This window comes from Rhamphochromis longiceps, linkage group LG15 (genome assembly GCF_057381845.1).
Source record: "Rhamphochromis longiceps isolate RC_006_pf linkage group LG15, R_longiceps_female_GT1.1, whole genome shotgun sequence".
In the NCBI taxonomy this organism is placed as follows: Eukaryota; Metazoa; Chordata; class Actinopteri; order Cichliformes; family Cichlidae; genus Rhamphochromis; species Rhamphochromis longiceps.
Window position 1 is genome coordinate 28,125,355 of NC_140571.1, and position 11,214 is coordinate 28,136,568.

Here is an 11,214-nt window from a genome sequence, read left to right on the forward strand (position 1 = left end):
AATAAAGACTGTTATTTACTAAGAACACCTGTCTGTTTTCCTTTCATTCTGTTCTGGACTCATTTGTTACTGGTCCCCTCACTCGCATGCCTAGACCCCTTCGGGGGGGACGTAACAAAGTTAGACTCCCCAAAAACAGGACAATGGCACAGAACAGGACAAATCTGCAAAATCGCACTACTTTAAACAGAATTACGATCAAATAAACAGAATTACGATCAAATAAACAAAAAAAAAAAAACAAGCTTTCTAGACAACACTGTGCTAGAAATGAGGGTTTTAATCTATTGTGTAAACATCTATAGTCTGCCTGCTGTTAGACATTGGGGTCTGGTAAAAGCATGCTGCTGCAGTTTCCTGCAGAGATGATTTATGCACAGAGAAAAGTCATTTGGACGCAGAGAGAGGAACTGCATTAGTTTAGAAACAGGCGGAACCATGAAAACACATCTGATTTAAACTCGTCTGATCTTTCTTTCATGGCGGCTTTCGCGTGCACACTTGATCTCTTTCAGCACTGCTTCTGCTTTAAGGACACCCTGACGCCATGTACAGCTTTGCTTACAGCTCTGCTGAGAGTGTAACACTGGGCAGTCAATTCACTGTGTTTAATGCATGTTTTAGCATTTATGTGAAGAGATCAGAGTCTGTCTCTTCACTAACTGGACCTCTGGACTCTACATACTGAAGTCTCAGAGACAATGTTCTGTCACCTTACCGACCCTCTGGTAAACAGAGATGGGCAGTAACGCGTTACTGTAATCCGATTACTTTTTTCAAGTAACGAGTAAAGTAAGGGATTACTATTGCAAAAACGGTAATTAGATTACCGTTGCTTTCCCGTAGGAACGCTGCGTTACTGCGTTACTAAAACCGTGATTTTTTTTGCGAGAATGTCTCATGACAGTGACGTAAGCAAGTGCGACGTTTGTGACAACAGCTGTGTGCAGATCAACAATGGATCGAGTGCGGGAGAGAGTATGAGCGTGCAGCGTTTAAAGCGTGGAAGTACTGACCTTACTTTTAGTTTGATTCCATAAAAAGTGACAAAAACATTAGCGTCCATCGTGCGTGGGAAGAAAACTTCTTTTTACAGCGAAAACAACCCCCTAAACTTCCAAGCAAGCACCGAGTGCGCTACGACGTAATGGGAAATTCACAGAGAAACTCGCGGATTCTTCCACTGACGGCTGCGGCACACCTGCACCAGGGTAAACCTCTGCCTACCCTACTCCTGCTTTACAGGTGAAAATAGAGCAACAGGACCGCTAGTCTTTGACTTTATTTTCTGCTGTGTTTTACTTGCATCTATTTGAAAGAGTGAGTGTAAACACACACAAAAAAAATTATGTGCTGGAATGTGCAGAAAATAGGTTTAAATAGGTTTAAAAGAAATTTCTTCCAGTCAGAGAATGGTGCATATAATTACATTTTTGCTTGATGCTTAAAGTTAAAAGATTAAAACTAATAAAACAAGTTTTACATTTTGTATGATGGATTATGTAGAAAAAGTAGAATTGGGCTGAAAGATCTATCGCTTTATCACCTATTCAGGTTGTAAATCGTGTTTTTAAAAAGTAACTAAGTAACTAAGTAATTAATTACTTTTGAAAATAAGTAATCAGTAAAGTAACGGGATTACTTTTTGGGGGACGTAATCAGTAATTAGTTACTGATTACTTTTTTCAAGTAACTTCACCAACACTTCTGGTAAATAATGAGACCATGTCTGTGTCTTGAGTTCATGTGCATGAATCAGAAGGGGGCACATGAATGATGATTGAATTATGAATGACATGACCACACTGAGGACAAACTGTGGATACATTAGTGTATGAAAGCAGACACGAGTGCACGAGTGGAAAACAGAAACTGTCCAACACAGGAGTGTGAAAGTCACAACTTTCATGTACTGATTTATTCTGAGCATGAATTTTTATCAGTCCACTGTCACACTGCAATGATACAAATGGGTATGGTATATTTAAAGTGATCATTCTTTTTACAACTACATGAATGTACTATTTCTGTATGGTTTATTACTATTACTGAAGGTTACTTGCCATACCAATACCAACTAGATTTTTAGATCTTAATCTAAAATGAGTAACAGAAGGGTGGGTAAGGCTGCACTTTTTGCAGTGATCTCGTGTAGAAAACTATTCCCTGCGAATATAAAACAGGTCTGCGGCTGAAAACTAGCTTTACTTTGTTGTCTGGGTCAATTTTGCTAGAGAGAGACAGAGAGAGGCGTTAACAGTCTGCTCCAACAGAACTTATTATATTATAATATATTATAACTTATTTCTGAGGAAAACACGAACACAGTATACAGTTGAGTCTTGACAGTTTACTTACAACTGGGCTCGTCACGCACTCTTTTTGGCTGCAGTGGTAATTATTATATTTACATGCTTCCATCTCCATTTCTGGTGAGTAACTTGTACTGCAGTGTTGGGAAGGTTACTTTTAAAATGTATTCCACTACAGATTAAAGAATACATACCCCAAAATGTATTTTGTAACATATTGCGTTAAGTTACTCAATCAGTAAAGTATTCTGAATACTTTGGATTACTTACCGTATTTTCTGCACTATAAGGCGCACTTAAACTTCTCAAAAATTGGACTTCCGGTTGAGCTTTGATGGAGTAGGACGTGAGTCTGGGAGCTCCCGCTGATTTAGATTACATTGGATGTAAAAATATTAGTTGGCATGAATTGGAAAAGTGTGGCATTTTGCACACAGCCTGTAAATGTCAACAAAAAAAGGAGTGTGTAAAACATGTATATTGTAGTGATGGCAGTATACTGTGTATATTTATACTGGCAGTATGAAAAATGATTATTTGGAAATGCTTAAAATCAAATCAAATCACAAATCAAATCAAATCACTTTTTATTGTCACATCACATGTGCAGGCACACTGGCACAGCACATGCGAGTGAAATTCTTGTGTGCGAGCCCCACAAGCAACAGAGATGTGCAAACACAACAACACAAACGAGCAAAATACAAGAATGGCCAACCTGAAACTAATAAATATATGTACAATATATAATAGTGTATGCATTTTTGGATGTGTATACTAAATATTTTCCTACGTGTGTGTGTGTGTGTGTGTGTGTGTGTGTATACACATTTTTACAAATTAAATAGTAAAAAAATAAAATAAAATAATAATAATAATAATAATAATAATAATAAAATATATAAAATATACAGAGTTTAATATGTGCAAAACAAGTGGCATTTATATACAGTGTGGAGTGCATAATGTTGAAGTTCCAGTAGTGAAGCTGAGGTGTCTATGACGTGTTCAGCAGTCTGATGGCCTGGTGGAAGAAGCTGTCTCTCAGTCTGCTGGTACGGGACCGGATGCTGCAGAACCTCCTTCCTGATGGAAGCAGTCTGAACAGTTTATGGCTGGGGTGACTGGAGTCCTTGATGATCCTCCCCGCTTTCCTCAGGCACCGCTTCCTGTAGATGTCTTGGAGGGGGGGAAGCTCACCTCCAATTATCCGTTCAGAGCACCGCACTACTTGCTGGAGAGCTTTGCAGTTGTAGGCGGTGCTGTTGCCATACCAGGTGGTGATGCATCCAGTGAGGATGCTCTCAATGGCACAGTGATAGAAGGTCCTGAGGATGCGGGGGCTCATGCCGAATCTTTTCAGTCTCCTGAGAAAGAAGAGGCGCTGCTGCGCCTTCTTCACTGTTTTGTTTGTGTGTACTGACCACGTAAGATCCTCAGCCAGGTGTACGCCAAGGAACCGGAAGCTGCTCACTCTCTCCACAGCAGCGCCGTTGATGGTGATGGGGGTGTGTACTTCTCTGCACCTCCGGAAGTCCACTATCAACTCCTTTGTCTTTGCGACGTTGAGGGTGAGATGGTTGTCTTGACACCAGTGGGTCAGGGCGCTGACCTCCTCCCTGTAAGCCGTCTCATCACCGTTGGTGATAAGACCCAAATGGAAATGATCATTTACTGTGAGGTGAGGTTGGACAGGTATGGACAGTGGTTGTGCTTTTGTAAAGTTGAGGTATGGACAGTGATTAGTGTTTAGGGGACACATCATTGATTTCTATTTAAAAACAACAGTTTCTCCACTGTGGCAGGTTGTAGGCGATTTCTTTTTTTGGACAATACTTCCCCTGCTTTTGAAAACACTCACTCACAGGGCACAGATTAGGCAGGGGTACACAGGTATGTCAGTGCTAACTTATATAAGTGAGGATAGACATATTTTTGTCTCTCCCAGTATTTAAGGGGGTCCTCCAGCCTTCCAATATTTGGCTCCATCATGTACAGTTGGACCTCAATATTCGCGTCTGCTGTCACATTTTGTGTCTGTGTCTGCCTGACACTTTCATCCAGCCACAGGTTGTTACCTAAACAATAAGGAGAGTTTTATGTGATACTAACAATTCAATTTTCAATTCATTGTTATTTATATAGCCCCAAATCACAACAACAGTCGCCTCAAGGCACTTTATATTGTACAGTAGATTGTTGGGTTTTCCTCTGTATCTATTATTGTACAATCAGGTTATATAAGTGCAACTCAAATGCAATAACAATAGTACCGTGGGAAACAGCCTCAACAGTTTGTGACATTGATGGCTGTGGTGGTAGTGCGGAGGACGAGGAGGTGGTGGAGGCCCTCATTACGGAAGCACATTCTGCTTTCAGTCTTTTTTCTGCTTCGCTAGCTCTTGTAGGACTGAGAAACCCGAGTTTTCTGAACCTTGGGTTCAGCAGTGTCGCAAGGCACATAATGCTCATGGTTTGTATTTTATCCAGCTTCTCTCTCAATAGCATCCTCAGCTTCTGAGCCAGAGAAGACCCAATGGATGGTGATTTTTCCATTTGTTCATTGAGGCAATGATCCAGCATAGTGAGCAAAGGTATGATCTTTGACCCAGACACTCTTTTTTCCTGAGAGAGCTCAGTGGTTGCATCGTTAAATGGTACTAGGACAACCAGACACGCGTTTCCGCAGGTCCTTCCTCCCTGCAGCTCCCTGCATGATCAGACTGTACAATCAGAACTGCTCCCAACAAACATAGGTGTTTACATCAGCACTGTATCTTGCACTATTTTATCAACCGATTCACACTATAACCAGGGTTGCCTCTTATCTATATTTAATTTTATTTAATTTAACAACAGTATGGTACTCAGTTTTTGGTAACCATTGTCCTTCATGTAAATATGTAAAAATTGTGTGTGTTTCTGTTCTGTGTCTTGTGTACTGTTTGTTTGCATATGTGTTTTCTTGCTGCTGTTACACCCAAATCTCCCCTTGTGGGACAATTAAAGGATTATTCTATTCTATTCACTCTGAAATTATACCAAATTCCTCAGATGAAATAGGTGGGATCTCTGTTGTGAGACTTGCCAAAGCAGCACCCACTGGCTCCCTTTGCTCGAACAGTCTTTGCAGCATATTATAAGTGCTGTTCCAGCGGGTTTCCACCTCCTGTATTAGTTTGAGTTGAGGCTTCCTTAGTTGTTCCTGCACCACTGAAAGCCTCTCCTTACAAAATACAATTTAAAAAACCATACATTAGATTGTCAAGGGAGCAGAACTATACACTTAAGTAGCATTAAAGAAACTGTAATTAATCCACTTAAGAACTTACCTTTGCAGTGGTACTGCTCCTGAAATATCCCACGATCTTCCTGGACTTGGCTCGGATGTGAGAGAGCTCTGGGGTCTGGTCAAGGGCCTTCTTCACCACTAAGTTCAGGGTGTGAGCTATGCATATGGCATGTTTAAGTCGTAGCTCCCTTGCACGAGCCCCCATATTGGCAGCCCCATCTGTTACTAGGCATGTAACTTTGTCAGTAATTGTCCACTGTCATGAGTGAGCCTTTCACTTGTGCAATATTTTCTGCAGTGTGTGCATTAGGAAAATATTGCACTCCTAAAACCACTGTCAGGGTCTTCAGGCCTGGTTGGTGTGGGCCTGCTGGCGGTCTGGCCACACCCGAAGCCACACACCTGCTGCTTCGTCCGCCTCGTCAGGGGAGCTACTTAGGAGAGTCTTGGAGCTCCCACTGACGCGGGATCATTGCTTGAGACTCCACGTTAGTCACCCAGTTGTGCTTGGTTAGTGTGTGTGTATGCCCGCGGTTGTATGTGTCCTGACGGCTGCTTCTATTGTGTCCCCAGGAGAGGGGTGGAGTGCCAGACAGCAGCCAGCACGGGGAGGGCTGAGACACGGGGGCGGAGAGCACAAACACTGGGAGAAGACACGACACGGGAGTCTGGGGAAAGCACGGGGATTTATTGTTGTTTAGTTTCATACACTGTAAATAAACGCACTGTTTACACACAGAGCACCGCGCCTGGGTCCTCCTTCCCTACACCCCCATGGTCTGCCAGCCAGACCGTGACAACAACGGTGTTTAATGTGCTGGACTCATCAACAAAATGGCAGGTGACTGCAAGATAGGCCTCTGTGTTGATGGAGGTCCACATATCTGATGTCAGATTCACAGCTGCTGCCTTCTCAATGCTGGCCTTAGCTTTCTCCTTCATCTCCTGTTACCTGGCCTCCACCATGACTTTCAGGGCCTACAGGAAAGAAAAAACATTTTGTTTAAAAGTACGACGTGGCTGTGAAGCAGTGTGTAGTGTAGCTACACAGTCCTGCCTGTTCACATTTTAGTCTGTAAAAACTAAATTTTCACTGCTTTTATGACCTTTTTATTGGGGAGAACATAGCTAGATTTAATGATTTAACAAATCTTTTAAATCGTTTGTCCTCCACAGTGCTAAATGGCTGGGAGTCCTCAATCACCATGCTAACCAGGTCTTCATCTATTTGAGATTGTTCTCCTGAGGAAAGACAATAAAAACAAAGCACAAATATAAATATCACACACGTAACTTATTACAGTTGTTATTTATATTATTACTAATATTGTTATATCATTTAGTAACATTACTGCATGCTATATTATCATGGCATTTGATGGCTCACCTGGTCTTGCTCCTCAATCGGTGTTCCACTTATTCTCAGGCAAAGCTCTGTAGTGCCTAAGCATGGATGACGTGTTGTTGTTATATCCCAGCTCCCTGGCACATAGCAAACACTTCACCTTGTACAAAAGTAAAGACAGCTCAACATAAATTGTATTGCACCATCAGTATTATGAAAATACATCTTCTGTAGAAATTTACATACCTTGTTGGGAGGAATAAGATCAAAAATTTCCCACACAGGGGAGGACATCCTCCTCTTCTTAGCTGGCTCCATTCTCTCCTGACTTTCTCTCCTCACTCTCCTAAACCTCCAAACTCTCACTAACCGCAACTCTCCATCAAATACCCACATTTTGAATGGAGTCTGGGGGGTTTATATCGCTGTCATAGCTCGCGGTCATCATTTTCAGCTCCTCCCATAAATGAAGCAAGCCTTGTTACGCGCATCGTGGAAATGCCCCTCCATTACTCGTCACATCACTAGTTTTAATTGTCTTCTACACAAACAGTTGTTTTAAACCTCTACAGCAGAGGTTCGAGGTACAGGCTGTTTTTCTTTTAGTGCTTTTTTTAAAAATTCGTTGAAATGTATTTGATGTTTATTGTATTTTAGGTTTCTAGTAGTGATTTTAGAAGACAAGCCAGGTGTGCAGCAAACACATTTGTCTGCTGGAGGTATGTTAACTTAATATATTTGACATGGGAAAAAAAGTATATTTATGCACTACAATCTAATTTATATTGTATTGCCTCCAGCAGGACAGGCTGCATTATTTTACCTCACATCACAGCTTTCCCTGCCTCCCATAGAACAGATGCTGAAGTTCCAGGAGTGTCATTATAGTCTAAATATAGAGTCCCTTCTTTTTTAAAATATTTAATAAAGTCTTCATCTTTAAGCAGTGATGTATTAAATCTCCAGTTTTTACTTGGTGTAGTATTATTCTTGTGCATTAGTGTTAGAGATACAGGAGCATGATCGCTGACAGCTATAGGGTGAATCTCAGTGTCTGAAATGTCACTCAGCAGTGAGCTGCTGACCAAAAAATAATCCAGACGAGAGTAGGAGTGATGAACATGTGAGAAAAAAGTATATTCCTTACTGGTGGGGTGAAGGGAGCGCCATGCATCGCAAAGGCCAAAGTCGCTCATATACTGTTTGATTATATTTGTGGATTGCCAATTACGCTGAGTTCCTGCTGTATTGAGCCTATCCATTTCTTCATTTAGTCCAAGGTTGAGGTCCCCTCCAAGAACAAGTGTGCGATCTAAGTATTCAGAGAGTGCACTGAAAAAGCCATGAAAGAATGAGGGATCATCAACATTTGGACCATATACACTTACAATACATAGCTTTTTATCAAGTATAGATAGTTTTATGATTAAGAATCTGCCCTCTGGATCTATAACTGTATCGAGCACTGTGAAATTAATATTTTATTCCTATTTAGCATCTGATTTCCTCTTGCTGTCTTGGTTGGACAGTCCTCCCCAGAAGACCTGCCTATGTGTATGTGTGTGTGTCTCTCTCTCCTCCTCCCCACCCTTGTTGTCTCCACCCAGCGGCCGACACACCTGCCCCTAATTTGCCACCCAGCTGTCACTAATCATTCTTCGTTTTGGGCTGAGGTATTTAACTGTGTCCTGATGGCAGTCGACACTGGATTGTACTTGAAGCTCGGTAGTAAAGAGTGCTTGTTACTCGTAACATAGCTTTAGCCGGCTAGCCTTCTCACATGTTGTTGTCGCTTGTTTGTAGGAGGAAGAGATACGGAGCAGAAGGTTGGAGAGAAGGAGCCCGCTGGATTAAGCTCTCGGAGGAGAAACACACTCAGATAATCACTTGGGAGACTCACGTGCACACCACTAAGAATTTGGAGAAGATCACCGTTGGATTTTTGCACTTCGCTTTGTGTTTTGAGACTGTTTTTGAGCACTGTAAATAAACGCACTGTTTGCTTCGCATCCAGAGCTCCGCGACTGAGTCCGTAATTTCCCATTACCCATGACAGAACAATCCAGCCAGCAATGGACTCAGCGGACTCAACTCCCATCGAGCGCGAACTCGCGTTTCAAGCTGAACAGTTGGAACGACATGAAAAAAATGCTGCAGCATGTTGCCAAGGAGCAGTCCGTGCTACTACAGGTGGTATCTGAACTGAAAGGTATGTTGCTTGCTACACCCAGAGCACTTGTTCAACCACCAGAGCCCTATGTACAACACATGCAGCTGGGACGGACTGAATTCACCCGGAGGAGAAGACAACTGGTGGGTGAGTGTTTTGTGTGCGGGAAGAAGGGGCATTTCGCGGACGCCTGTCCCTCATGGTTAAAAGACTCAGCCCGTCAGTAAAGGTGGGGATACTGACGGGTGCGCCGGTTAATAATTCCTCCACCTCAGCTGCCCAGCTAAATTACTGTTTCTTTCCCGCACCCATTCTTGTGATGCACTAATAGACTCGGGAGCTGAACAAAGTTTTTTGGATGAGGCTTTGGCCCACAAAATGGGTTTGCCTGTTGTTCCTCTCCCTGAAGCGCTCCAAGTGTCAGCACTTAATGGCAGTCCTTTAGCTGCTGTCACTCACCGCACCCAAGAAATCACACTCACTCTCTCCGGCAATCACACTGAGCAGATGTCCCTGTTTCTCTTCAAGGCACCTGACACACCCTTAGTTTTGGGATTCCCCTGGCTCCAGCAAAACAATCCACAGGTTGATTGGACCAAGGGATGTATTGTTGGGTGGAGCACCGGTTGCTATGAGCAGTGTTTACACTCTGTGGTGCCAGGTTGTATGTCTGACAATCCTGCGGGGCTGCCCACTCTCCCCGACTTGTCAACCGTGCCCGCCGAATATTACAACCTAGGTCAAGTCTTTAGCAAAGACGGGGCCCAATCGCTGCCTCCCCATCGTCCGTACGACTGCGGGATTGATTTGCTCCCAAGCGCCCCCTTGCCCACTAGCCGACACTATAGTATCTCAAAACCCGAGCGCAAGTCTATGGAGCGCTACATTACGGACTCCCTGCCAGCTGGCATCATCTGCCCCTCCACCTCTCCCATGGGCGCAGGCTTCTTTTTTGTTGAAAAGAAGGATAAGACCCTACGCCCCTGCATTGACTATCGGGGACTAAATAAAATCATGATCAAAAACAAATATCCTCTACCTCTGCTCGCCTCAGCTTTTGAACTCCTTCAAGGAGCCACCCTTTTCATCAAACTTGATCTCCGCAATGCTTATCACCTGGTCTGCATTCGCGAGGGGGGCGATTGGAAGACAGCCTTCAACACCCATCTGGCCTACTTCGAGTACCTGGTAATGCCGTTTGGACTCACAAACACCCCTGCTGTCTTCCAGGCCCTGGTAAATGATGTTCTACGAGATTTTTCGAACCACTTCGTGTTTGTTTATCTTGATGACATTCTGATTTTCTCCAGATCCAGAGCTGAGCATGTTAAGCATGTGAGACTGGTGTTGCGCCGTCTGCTGGAGAATCGGCTGTTTTGCAAAGGGGAGAAATGTGAGTTTTGTGCCTCAACTGTCTCTTTTCTGGGTTTCATCATTGAACAGGGCCGGTTGCGAGCAGACCCGGCTAAGGTCAAAGCTGTGTTGGAGTGGCCTGTGCCCGGCACCCGGAAGAAGTTGCAAAGTTTTCTTGGATTCGCCAACTTCTACAGACGTTTCATCTGGGACTTCAGTAAGGTAGCATTGCCTCTCACACAACTTACATCACCCAAACAGCCGTTCCTGTGGTCTCCAGCAGCTCAACAAGCATTCGACTGTCTCAAAAGCTTGTTCGCCTCGGCCCCCATCCTGGCCCAGGCTGAACTGGCCCTGCCGTTCGTGGTGGAAGTGAATGCTTCTGATTCGGGAGTTGGGGCGGTTCTCTTTCAGCGCAAGGAAGCTAAATTATACCCCTGTGCCTTTTTCTCCCGTCGTCTCTCTCAGGCCGAAAGGAATTATGACGTGGGTGACCGGGAGCTTCTTGCCATCAAGTTGGCGTTTGAGGAGTGGCAGCACTGGCTGGAGGGGAGCGAACATCCTGTTGTCGTTTGGACGGACCACAAGAACCTTGCCTACCTCCAAGCGGCTAAGCACCTGAACGCCCGACAGGCCAGGTGGGCATTGTTTTTTGCTTAACCTAACCATTACCTACAGACCCGGGTCCCGGAACACGAAACCAGACGCCTTGTCACACCAGTTCGCGCCAGACACAGACCCT

At 43.8% G+C, this 11,214-nt stretch overlaps 1 pseudogene; it reads right to left on the reverse strand.

The window, feature by feature from the left end:
* Positions 1 to 4,187: 4,187 nt before the first annotated feature.
* Positions 4,188 to 9,431, reverse strand: LOC146652850 (zinc finger BED domain-containing protein 4-like; annotated as a pseudogene).
* Positions 9,432 to 11,214: the final 1,783 nt, after the last annotated feature.